Source organism: Dendrobates tinctorius, unplaced genomic scaffold (assembly GCF_039654945.1).
Source record: "Dendrobates tinctorius isolate UK_male_01 unplaced genomic scaffold, ASM3965494v1 ptg000184l, whole genome shotgun sequence".
Classification (NCBI taxonomy): domain Eukaryota; kingdom Metazoa; phylum Chordata; class Amphibia; order Anura; family Dendrobatidae; genus Dendrobates; species Dendrobates tinctorius.
Window position 1 is genome coordinate 18,893,457 of NW_027361851.1, and position 13,807 is coordinate 18,907,263.

Here is a 13,807-nt window from a genome sequence, read left to right on the forward strand (position 1 = left end):
TCTTTCTACCTGAACCAACTAACCTTATAATTATAGTATGCAGAACAAAACCAGTTTATCCAATTCTCTAATTTCACAACATATATATGTATACACACATAGAATGCATTCAAAAATTTTAACCACATGCTAGTACGCCTCCTGCAAATTATACACACTACAAAAGACAAAAGACAATGAATTTAAAACTGGTACTGACATCAAATACTGCGAATCCTTGACACCAAAACAATTCGCAATTTACCTATCCATATGCCAGCCTGATTTGTAGAGGTGAAAAATCTACACCTGGGCAAACCATACTTTTCAGGGAGAGAGCAATCACTCAGTCACATCAACACGATAATTGAAATTACCCTTCCACCCATATAACTTATGAACCTATGCTGCAGCTAAAACACCATCATCTTAGCCAGATGATGTCCGGTGGGAAACCCGCAAGAAGTTACCAACCACTTAGAGGTTGGAAAATCACTGAGAGTAATCAAGCCCCTACTCCCACTTGCCCACTGGGAGAGACACAGTTCAGACTTCTGCGATCATCGGTCAAGCCGAGAGCAGGACCGGAACCAGAGTGACAGAGAATTTGCTCAGTACGTCTCCCTATCTATATTTTTTTCCTTTTCAGGCTGGCTGAGGTAACAATCACGTATGCAAACAACCAAAACAGCAAAGCAGAGAGGCAAAGCAGATAAGGCAGACAATTAAACTTTTAGATTACCGTAATTATAAATATGCTTGAAGGGTTACTGTGTGTATACTATAAAACAACTTATTACATTTTATATTTTATATCCTCCGGACTGAATACAGATAATGTAGCGTGATTATTAAACACTTTGCATTCAGGAAATGCAGCTGAAATAGCAGTCTAACCAGTATGGCAGTATATTCAATATGAGAGCTGCGGACAGGCGTGTCACAACAATGCATCAATACTTCAAACATAAAAAAAAACTATTATGAATGTATTCCTTATCCCTTTCACTGTTCTTTTGTTACCAAGGCAACTAGGGCTGGGCTTTTTGTCACTTTAGGTATAGTAAATAGTGGTAATCACTTCTAGATAGGTGGTTGATATTTCAGCAGAGGGGGAAAAATTAGTAATCACCTCTTTCCTTAAAAATGTATATACCGTGTCATTCACGTCACCGGGCCCAGTTTATACCGTGGGCGTATGGCCGGACGTGAGCACCTATATGTATATATCTGATATATATATATAACTTCTTCGACCATCTAAGGTCGGAACCAGGGTGATAACTCAGTGGAAACAGCCCCTTTGCACTCTGCTCTGTATGCTTCTAGTAGCCCTAGTGCAGTATGAAATAGTTTTTATCAGATACTAGATGGATTCTAGATACACCCTCCGAATTGGTTAGACCGGATAATACACACAGACAATTAAGGAATTATATACCTGACCGGGTCCGTAGGCTCAGGACTTTCAAACGTGGTCAGTTTAAGGGTTCAGAGAAGACAGCCAACTATCTTCTCCCAGCCGGACGTGAATACAGAAGGTTAGGTAAGATGATATATTTTCTCACCAGGTCTCGAGCTGCAGTCTCGTCCCGCTGGAAAGACGTCCGTCCTGGGGGGAGATTTTGTTGCGGCTGTGATCATCTGGTATCGTCCTTCGATATGCAATTGGAACTTAACTCCTTCCATGCTAGTCAGCAGAAATGTTACCATTCCTTGTGATTAAAAACTTGTCACACCACCCCAAAAAAGTCAATAAATAACATTTTTTATATGCGTACTTTTCGTCTGCATTAATTTTTAAACCTCCATTTATTTTGTTTGGATATTAGAAATGTTAGATTTCTCACAAATGCGGTGATGCACCACATTTCTTCAGAAACTACTGTTTGGCCACACAGCAGGGCTTTGAAAGGAAGAGCCCTATTTGGGTTTTGCAATGCAGATTTTGCAGGAATACCTTGCAGATGAAATTTGCAGAGTACCAAAACAGCAGAAAACCTCCCAAAGTGATCACATTTTAGAAATTATTTTGCACAATGAGTTAATCAACACCTGCAATTACTATTGTCAGCCTATAGGTGTTTTCACTCTGAACCATCCAGCATTGCAAGTATGCCAGTTTAGTGCCCAGCTTTTGCTTGCAGAGACAAGCAACCCATACATTTTTAAGTGGGCTCTACTCACTGGAGCAATGTCAAATATGTAGATGCTTTGTCTCACCATTAAAGTAGAAACCTCCTATATTTCAAATTAAAGATGACGGACCTGTGTTCAGCTTGTGTTTTTTGCCTTTTTGACTTTGTCCACAGCATATATTTTAAGGACATTTGTCTCAGTAATGCCTCAGTGTTTCAAAGTCAAACAAGCTGACTATAATCATTCAGCTAGTGTCTGATAAGTGCTGTCTGTTTCAGCTATCAGGTTACCTTTTAATCCTCTTACAGCTAAGTCAATCTGAAATAAAACAAAATAGAGGAAAAATTACTAAAAAACATTCATGTGTTCAAAAGGAAAAAGTTACCGTTTCTCAAATTTTTAACATTTTGTTTTCTGTAGATAGTTAAGATTTTTAGGCCTTTTGATCATTATCAGTCCATGTGCTTTGTTTAATATCTCCTTAAAATGTAAACGGTGAAGAAAAAGCATTTTGCCGAAACCCGGGACCTTTAGATCTTCAGTCTAACGCTCTCCCAAATGAGCTATTTCGGCCATATCTATACATTTTCTGGGGGGTTTGACACTCTGCAAATGTCAAGTGTCACACCTGGAGGGATATATTATAATTTTTCATTTGACTGTTTTTTGAAGCATGATTTCTATTTGAAACGCCTTCCATTTTGCTGTACATATTTAATAACATTCATTAACTATTTGTGAATGAGTAGAAAAAGACAGCAATTTTGCCATTGAATTTTTACATTTTCAGTTTGTCTCCATGCACCAGTATAATTCTGACCCTGTGCTTCTAGAATAGGTCATGGTCGCACATAAAACACAATTTGCATGCATAATGTTACATCAAGTTTTATTTTTTATGAGATGCAAACAATTGGAGCAAAAAAGAGACAAAAATTTAGAGAAAATATTTTATTGATTGTTAAAAGTGAGACCATTTGTCCCAAAATGTGCTGAAACATGTCAGAATGACATGGGCATTTCACATTTTTTAAACTATGATTACCTACTTGTTAAGTTTTTGTTTATTAAGTATCGTTATGGTCTATTGATGTATGAGGTGAAAACTATGAAAGTAGACTTACCAGCAAATCCGTTTCTAGATATATTTCATGACAGCACTGTAGAAGGTTGATTCCCTACCCTAATAGGGACAGAGAACACAAAGAGGTGAAATAGTCCCTCCTCATTGACTGTCCAAAGGATTTTTCTAGTGCCAAAAGAACAACAGACATATGCACAAAAAATCTGTTTGATGTTCCTAGAGTTCTTTTTTGAGAGGACAAATTCAGATTCACTCCAAAGACTCTCAGGAAATTTTTCAAAACCACATTACTAAGTTTTGTTTGACCTCATCTAATCAATAAATGAAGATAAAGTTTCTTGAAATTAAATGTTGATGTCAGAAGTGGGATTTGAACCCACGCCTCCAGGGGAGACTGCTACCTGAACGCAGCGCCTTAGACCGCTCGGTATTAGACCGCTCGCCTTAGACCGCTTCAATATGCAATTGGAACTTAACTCCTTCCATGCTAGTCAGCAGAAATGTTACCATTCCTTGTGATTAAAAACGTCACACCACCCCAAAAAAGTCAATAAATAACATTTTTTATATGCGTACTTTTCGTCTGCATTAATTTTTAAACCTCCATTTATTTTGTTTGGATATTAGAAATGTTAGATTTCTCACAAATGCGGTGATGCACCACATTTCTTCAGAAACTACTGTTTGGCCACACAGCAGGGCTTTGAAAGGAAGAGCCCTATTTGGGTTTTGCAATGCAGATTTTGCAGGAATACCTTGCAGATGAAATTTGCAGAGTACCAAAACAGCAGAAAACCTCCCAAAGTGACCACATTTTAGAAATTATTTTGCACAATGAGTTAATCAACACCTGCAATTACTATTGTCAGCCTATAGGTGTTTTCACTCTGAACCATCCAGCATTGCAAGTATGCCAGTTTAGTGCCCAGCTTTTGCTTGCAGAGACAAGCAACCCATACATTTTTAAGTGGGCTCTACTCACTGGAGCAATGTCAAGTATGTAGATGCTTTGTCTCACCATTAAAGTAGAAACCTCCTATATTTCAAATTAAAGATGACGGACCTGTGTTCAGCTTGTGTTTTTTGCCTTTTTGACTTTGTCCACAGCATATTTTTTAAGGACATTTGTCTCAGTAATGCCTCAGTGTTTCAAAGTCAAACAAGCTGACTATAATCATTCAGCTAATGTCTGATAAGTGCTGTCTGTTTCAGCTATCAGGTTACCTTTTAATCCTCTTACAGCTAAGTCAATCTGAAATAAAACAAAATAGAGGAAAAATTACTAAAAAACATTCATGTGTTCAAAAGGAAAAAGTTACCGTTTCTCAAATTTTTAACATTTTGTTTTCTGTAGATAGTTAAGATTTTTAGGCCTTTTGATCATGATCAGTCCATGTGCTTTGTTTAATATCTCCTTAAAATGTAAACGGTGAAGAAAAAGCATTTTGCCAAAACCCGGGATTGGACCAGGGACCTTTAGATCTTCAGTCTAACGCTCTCCCAACTGAGCTATTTCTGCCTTATCTATACATTTTCTGGGGGGTTTGACACTCTGCAAATGTCAAGTGTCACACCTGGAGGGATATATTATAATTTTTCATTTGACTGTTTTTTGAAGCATGATTTCTATTTGAAACGCCTTCCATTTTGCTGTACATATTTAATAACATTCATTAACTATTTGTGAATGAGTAGAAAAAGACAGCAATTTTGCCATTGAATTTTTACATTTTCAGTTTGTCTCCATGCACCAGTATAATTCTGACCCTGTGCTTCTAGAATAGGTCATGGTCGCACATAAAACACAATTTGCATGCATAATGTTACATCAAGTTTTATTTTTTATGAGATGCAAACAATTGGAGCTAAAAAGAAACAAAAATTTAGAGAAAATATTTTATTGATTGTTAATGTTAAAAGTGAGAAAATTTGTCCCAAAATGTGCTGAAACATGTCAGAATGACATGGGCATTTCACATTTTTTAAACTATGATTACCTACTTGTTAAGTTTTTGTTTATTAAGTATCGTTATGGTCTATTGATGTATGAGGTGAAAACTATGAAAGTAGACTTACCAGCAAATCCGTTTCTAGATATATTTCATGACAGCACTGTAGAAGGTTGATTCCCTACCCTAATAGGGACAGAGAACACAAAGAGGTGAAATAGTCCCTCCTCATTGACTGTCCAAAGGATTTTTCTAGTGCCAAAAGAACAACAGACATATGCACAAAAAATCTGTTTGATGTTCCTAGAGTTCTTTTTTGAGAGGACAAATTCAGATTCACTCCAAAGACTCTCAGGAAATTTTTCAAAACCACATTACTAAGTTTTGTTTGACCTCATCTAATCAATAAATGAAGATAAAGTTTCTTGATATTAAATGTTGATGTCAGAAGTGGGATTTGAACCCACGCCTCCAGGGGAGACTGCGACCTGAACGCATCGCCTTAGACCGCTCGGTATTAGACCGCTCGCCTTAGACTGCTTCGATATGCAATTGGAACTTAACTCCTTCCATGCTAGTCAGCAGAAATGTTACCATTCCTTGTGATTAAAAACTTGTCACACCACCCCAAAAAAGTCAATAAATAACATTTTTTATATGCGTACTTTTCGTCTGCATTAATTTTTAAACCTCCATTTATTTTGTTTGGATATTAGAAATGTTAGATTTCTCATAAATGCGGTGATGCACCACATTTCTTCAGAAACTACTGTTTGGCCACACAGCAGGGCTTTGAAAGGAAGAGACCTATTTGGGTTTTGCAATGCAGATTTTGCAGGAATACCTTGCAGATGAAATTTGCAGAGTACCAAAACAGCAGAAAACCTCCCAAAGTGACCACATTTTAGAAATTATTTGCACAATGAGTTAATCAACACCTGCAATTACTATTGTCAGCCTATAGGTGTTTTCACTCTGAACCATCCAGCATTGCAAGTATGCCAGTTTAGTGCCCAGCTTTTGCTTGCAGAGACAAGCAACCCATACATTTTTAAGTGGGCTCTACTCACTGGAGCAATGTCAAATATGTAGATGCTTTGTCTCACCATTAAAGTAGAAACCTCCTATATTTCAAATTAAAGATGACGGACCTGTGTTCAGCTTGTGTTTTTTGCCTTTTTGACTTTGTCCACAGCATATTTTTTAAGGACATTTGTCTCAGTAATGCCTCAGTGTTTCAAAGTCAAACAAGCTGACTATAATCATTCAGCTAGTGTCTGATAAGTGCTGTCTGTTTCAGCTATCAGGTTACCTTTTAATCCTCTTACAGCTAAGTCAATCTGAAATAAAACAAAATAGAGGAAAAATTACTAAAAAACATTCATGTGTTCAAAAGGAAAAAGTTACCGTTTCTCAAATTTTTAACATTTTGTTTTCTGTAGATAGTTAAGATTTTTAGGCCTTTTGATCATGATCAGTCCATGTGCTTTGTTTAATATCTCCTTAAAATGTAAACGGTGAAGAAAAAGCATTTTGCCGAAACCCGGGATTGGACCAGGGACCTTTAGATCTTCAGCCTAACGCTCTCCCAACTGAGCTATTTCTGCCATATCTGTACATTTTCTGGGGGGTTTGACACTCTGCAAATGTCAAGTGTCACACCTGGAGGGATATATTATAATTTTTCATTTGACTGTTTTTTGAAGCATGATTTCTATTTGAAACGCCTTCCATTTTGCTGTACATATTTAATAACATTCATTAACTATTTGTGAATGAGTTGAAAAAGACAGCAATTTTGCCATTGAATTTTTACATTTTCAGTTTGTCTCCATGCACCAGTATAATTCTGACCCTGTGCTTCTAGAATAGGTCATGGTCGCACATAAAACACAATTTGCATGCATAATGTTACATCAAGTTTTATTTTTTATGAGATGCAAACAATTGGAGCAAAAAAGAGACAAAAATTTAGAGAAAATATTTTATTGATTGTTAAAAGTGAGACCATTTGTCCCAAAATGTGCTGAAACATGTCAGAATGACATGGGCATTTCACATTTTTTAAACTATGATTACCTACTTGTTAAGTTTTTGTTTATTAAGTATCGTTATGGTCTATTGATGTATGAGGTGAAAACTATGAAAGTAGACTTACCAGCAAATCCGTTTCTAGATATATTTCATGACAGCACTGTAGAAGGTTGATTCCCTACCCTAATAGGGACAGAGAACACAAAGAGGTGAAATAGTCCCTCCTCATTGACTGTCCAAAGGATTTTTCTAGTGCCAAAAGAACAACAGACATATGCACAAAAAATCTGTTTGATGTTCCTAGAGTTCTTTTTTGAGAGGACAAATTCAGATTCACTCCAAAGACTCTCAGGAAATTTTTCAAAACCACATTACTAAGTTTTGTTTGACCTCATCTAATCAATAAATGAAGATAAAGTTTCTTGAAATTAAATGTCAGAAGTGGGATTTGAACCCACGCCTCGAGGGGAGACTGCGACCTGAACACAGCACCTTAGACCACTCGGTGTTAGACCGCTCGCCTTAGACCGCTTCGATATGCAATTGGAACTTAACTCCTTCCATGCTAGTCAGCAGAAATGTTACCATTCCTTGTGATTAAAAACTTGTCACACCACCCCAAAAAAGTCAATAAATAACATTTTTTATATGCGTACTTTTCGTCTGCATTAATTTTTAAACCTCCATTTATTTTGTTTGGATATTAGAAATGTTAGATTTCTCACAAATGCGGTGATGCACCACATTTCTTCAGAAACTACTGTTTGGCCACACAGCAGGGCTTTGAAAGGAAGAGCCCTATTTGGGTTTTGCAATGCAGATTTTGCAGGAATACCTTGCAGATGAAATTTGCAGAGTACCAAAACAGCAGAAAACCTCCCAAAGTGATCACATTTTAGAAATTATTTTGCACAATGAGTTAATCAACACCTGCAATTACTATTGTCAGCCTATAGGTGTTTTCACTCTGAACCATCCAGCATTGCAAGTATGCCAGTTTAGTGCCCAGCTTTTGCTTGCAGAGACAAGCAACCCATACATTTTTAAGTGGGCTCTACTCACTGGAGCAATGTCAAATATGTAGATGCTTTGTCTCACCATTAAAGTAGAAACCTCCTATATTTCAAATTAAAGATGACGGACCTGTGTGGAGCTTGTGTTTTTTGCCTTTTTGACTTTGTCCACAGCATATTTTTTAAGGACATTTGTCTCAGTAATGCCTCAGTGTTTCAAAGTCAAACAAGCTGACTATAATCATTCAGCTAGTGTCTGATAAGTGCTGTCTGTTTCAGCTATCAGGTTACCTTTTAATCCTCTTACAGCTAAGTCAATCTGAAATAAAACAAAATAGAGGAAAAATTACTAAAAAACATTCATGTGTTCAAAAGGAAAAAGTTACTGTTTCTCAAATTTTTAACATTTTGTTTTCTGTAGATAGTTAAGATTTTTAGGCATTTTGATCATGATCAGTCCATGTGCTTTGTTTAATATCTCCTTAGAATGTAAACGGTGAAGAAAAAGCATTTTGCCGAAACCCGGGATTGGACTAGGGACCTTTAGATCTTCAGTCTAACGCTCTCCCAACTGAGATATTTCGGCCATATCTACACATTTTCTGGGGGGTTTGACACTCTGCAAATGTCAAGTGTCACACCTGGAGGGATATATTATAATTTTTCAATTGACTGTTTTTTGAAGCATGATTTCTATTTGAAACGCCTTCCATTTTGCTGTACATATTTAATAACATTCATTGACTATTTGTGAATGAGTAGAAAAAGACAGCAATTTTGCCATTGAATTTTTACATTTTCAGTTTGTCTCCATGCACCAGTATAATTCTGACCCTGTGCTTCTAGAATAGGTCATGGTCGCACATAAAACACAATTTGCATGCATAATGTTACATCAAGTTTTATTTTTTATGAGATGCAAACAATTTGAGCAAAAAAGAGACAACAATTTAGAGAAAATATTTTATTGATTGTTAAAAGTGAGACCATTTGTCCCAAAATTTGCTGAAACATGTCAGAATGACATGGGCATTTCACATTTTTTAAACTATGATTACCTACTTGTTAAGTTTTTGTTTATTAAGTATCGTTATGGTCTATTGATGTATGAGGTGAAAACTATGAAAGTAGACTTACCAGCAAATCCGTTTCTAGATATATTTCATGACAGCACTGTAGAAGGTTGATTCCCTACCCTAATAGGGACAGAGAACACAAAGAGGTGAAATAGTCCCTCCTCATTGACTGTCCAAAGGATTTTTCTAGTGCCAAAAGAACAACAGACATATGCACAAAAAATCTGTTTGATGTTCCTAGAGTTCTTTTTTGAGAGGACAAATTCAGATTCACTCCAAAGACTCTCAGGAAATTTTTCAAAACCACATTACATGCCTCCAGGGGAGACTGCGACCTGAACGCAGCGCCTTAGACCGCTCGGCCATCCTGACTTCGATATGCAATTGGAACTTAACTCCTTCCATGCTAGTCAGCAGAAATGTTACCATTCCTTGTGATTAAAAACTTGTCACACCACCCCAAAAAAGTCAATAAATAACATTTTTTATATGCGTACTTTTCGTCTGCATTAATTTTTAAACCTCCATTTATTTTGTTTGGATATTAGAAATGTTAGATTTCTCACAAATGCGGTGATGCACATCTCCTTAAAATGTAAATGGTGAAGAAAAAGCATTTTGCCGAAACCCGGGACCTTTAGATCTTCAGTCTAACGCTCTCCCAACTGAGCTATTTCGGCCATATCTATACATTTTCTGGGGGGTTTGACACTCTGCAAATGTCAAGTGTCACACCTGGAGGGATATATTATAATTTTTCATTTGACTGTTTTTTGAAGCATGATTTCTATTTGAAACGCCTTCCATTTTGCTGTACATATTTAATAACATTCATTAACTATTTGTGAATGAGTAGAAAAAGACAGCAATTTTGCCATTGAATTTTTACATTTTCAGTTTGTCTCCATGCACCAGTATAATTCTGACCCTGTGCTTCTAGAATAGGTCATGGTCGCACATAAAACACAATTTGCATGCATAATGTTACATCAAGTTTTATTTTTTATGAGATGCAAACAATTGGAGCAAAAAAGAGACAAAAATTTAGAGAAAATATTTTATTGATTGTTAAAAGTGAGACCATTTGTCCCAAAATGTGCTGAAACATGTCAGAATGACATGGGCATTTCACATTTTTTAAACTATGATTACCTACTTGTTAAGTTTTTGTTTATTAAGTATCGTTATGGTCTATTGATGTATGAGGTGAAAACTATGAAAGTAGACTTACCAGCAAATCCGTTTCTAGATATATTTCATGACAGCACTGTAGAAGGTTGATTCCCTACCCTAATAGGGACAGAGAACACAAAGAGGTGAAATAGTCCCTCCTCATTGACTGTCCAAAGGATTTTTCTAGTGCCAAAAGAACAACAGACATATGCACAAAAAATGTGTTTGATGTTACTAGAGTTCTTTTTTGAGAAGACAAATTGAGATTCACTCCAAAGACTCTCAGGAAATTTTTCAAAACCACATTACTAAGTTTTGTTTGACCTCATCTAATCAATAAATGAAGATAAAGTTTCTTGAAATTAAATGTTGATGTCAGAAGTGTGATTTGAACCCACGCCTCCAGGGGAGACTGCGACCTGAACGCTGCGCCTTAGACCGCTCGGCCATCCTGACTTTGATATGCAATTGGAACTTAACTCCTTCCATGCTAGTCAGCAGAAATGTTACCATTCCTTGTGATTACAAACTTGTCACACCACCCCAAAAAAGTCAATAAATAACATTTTTTATATGCGTACTTTTCGTCTGCATTAATTTTTAAACCTCCATTTATTTTGTTTGGATATTAGAAATGTTAGATTTCTCACAAATACGGTGATGCACCACATTTCTTCAGAAACTACTGTTTGGCCACACAGCAGGGCTTTGAAAGGAAGAGCCCTATTTGGGTTTTGCAATGCAGATTTTGCAGGAATACCTTGCAGATGAAATTTGCAGAGTACCAAAACAGCAGAAAACCTCCCAAAGTGACCACATTTTAGAAATTATTTTGCACAATGAGTTAATCAACACCTGCAATTACTATTGTCAGCCTATAGGTGTTTTCACTCTGAACCATCCAGCATTGCAAGTATGCCAGTTTAGTGCCCAGCTTTTGCTTGCAGAGACAAGCAACCCATACATTTTTAAGTGGGCTCTACTCACTGGAGCAATGTCAAATATGTAGATGCTTTGTCTCACCATTAAAGTAGAAACCTCCTATATTTCAAATTAAAGATGACGGACCTGTGTGGAGCTTGTGTTTTTTTGCCTTTTTGACTTTGTCCACAGCTATTTTTTAAGGACATTTGTCTCAGTAATGCCTCAGTGTTTCAAAGTCAAACAAGCTGACTATAATCATTCAGCTAGTGTCTGATAAGTGCTGTCTGTTTCAGCTATCAGGTTACCTTTTAATCCTCTTACAGCTAAGTCAATCTGAAATAAAACAAAATAGAGGAAAAATTACTAAAAAACATTCATGTGTTCAAAAGGAAAAAGTTACCGTTTCTCAAATTTTTAACATTTTGTTTTCTGTAGATAGTTAAGATTTTTAGGCCTTTTGATCATGATCAGTCCATGTGCTTTGTTTAATATCTCCTTAAAATGTAAACGGTGAAGAAAAAGCATTTTGCCGAAACCCGGGATTGGACCAGGGACCTTTAGATCTTCAGTCTAACGCTCTCCCAACTGAGCTATTTCGGCCATATCTATACATTTTCTGGGGGGTTTGACACTCTGCAAATGTCAAGTGTCACACCTGGAGGGATATATTATAATTTTTCATTTGACTGTTTTTTGAAGCATGATTTCTATTTGAAACGCCTTCCATTTTGCTGTACATATTTAATAACATTCATTAACTATTTGTGAATGAGTAGAAAAAGACAGCAATTTTGCCATTGAATTTTTACATTTTCAGTTTGTCTCCACGCACCAGTATAATTCTGACCCTGTGCTTCTAGAATAGGTCATGGTCGCACATAAAACACAATTTGCATGCATAATGTTACATCAAGTTTTATTTTTTATGAGATGCAAACAATTGGAGCAAAAAAGAGACAAAAATTTAGAGAAAATATTTTATTGATTGTTAAAAGTGAGACCATTTGTCCCAAAATGTGCTGAAACATGTCAGAATGACATGGGCATTTCACATTTTTTAAACTATGATTACCTACTTGTTAAGTTTTTGTTTATTAAGTATCGTTATGGTCTATTGATGTATGAGGTGAAAACTATGAAAGTAGACTTACCAGCAAATCCGTTTCTAGATATATTTCATGACAGCACTGTAGAAGGTTGATTCCCTACCCTAATAGGGACAGAGAACACAAAGAGGTGAAATAGTCCCTCCTCATTGACTGTCCAAAGGATTTTTCTAGTGCCAAAAGAACAACAGACATATGCACAAAAAATCTGTTTGATGTTCCTAGAGTTCTTTTTTGAGAGGACAAATTCAGATTCACTCCAAAGACTCTCAGGAAATTTTTCAAAACCACATTACTAAGTTTTGTTTGACCTCATCTAATCAATAAATGAAGATAAAGTTTCTTGAAATTAAATGTTGATGTCAGAAGTGGGATTTGAACCCACGCCTCCAGGAGACTGCGACCTGAACGCTGCGCCTTAGACCGCTCAGCCATCCTGACTTCGATATGCAATTGGAACTTAACTTCTTCCATGCTAGTCAGCAGAAATGTTACCATTCCTTGTGATTACAAACTTGTCACACCACCCCAAAAAAGTCAATAAATAACATTTTTTATATGCGTACTTTTCGTCTGCATTAATTTTTAAACCTCCATTTATTTTGTTTGGATATTAGAAATGTTAGATTTCTCACAAATACGGTGATGCACCACATTTCTTCAGAAACTACTGTTTGGCCACACAGCAGGGCTTTGAAAGGAAGAGCCCTATTTGGGTTTTGCAATGCAGATTTTGCAGGAATACCTTGCAGATGAAATTTGCAGAGTACCAAAACAGCAGAAAACCTCCCAAAGTGACCACATTTTAGAAATTATTTTGCACAATGAGTTAATCAACACCTGCAATTACTATTGTCAGCCTATAGGTGTTTTCACTCTGAACCATCCAGCATTGCAAGTATGCCAGTTTAGTGCCCAGCTTTTGCTTGCAGAGGCAAGCAACCCATACATTTTTAAGTGGGCTCTACTCACTGGAGCAATGTCAAATATGTAGATGCTTTGTCTCACCATTAAAGTAGAAACCTCCTATATTTCAAATTAAAGATGACGGACCTGTGTGGAGCTTGTGTTTTTTGCCTTTTTGACTTTGTCCACAGCTATTTTTTAAGGACATTTGTCTCAGTAATGCCTCAGTGTTTCAAAGTCAAACAAGCTGACTATAATCATTCAGCTAGTGTCTGATAAGTGCTGTCTGTTTCAGCTATCAGGTTACCTTTTAATCCTCTTACAGCTAAGTCAATCTGAAATAAAACAAAATAGAGGAAAAATTACTAAAAAACATTCATGTGTTCAAAAGGAAAAAGTTACCGTTTCTCAAATTTTTAACATT

General features: G+C 36.4%; 1 non-coding gene across 1 annotated transcript; it reads right to left on the reverse strand.

The window, feature by feature from the left end:
• Positions 1-11,898: 11,898 nt before the first annotated feature.
• Positions 11,899-11,971, reverse strand: TRNAF-GAA (transfer RNA phenylalanine (anticodon GAA)). The gene has a single exon. It is a non-coding gene; the product is annotated as a tRNA-Phe (tRNA).
• Positions 11,972-13,807: the final 1,836 nt, after the last annotated feature.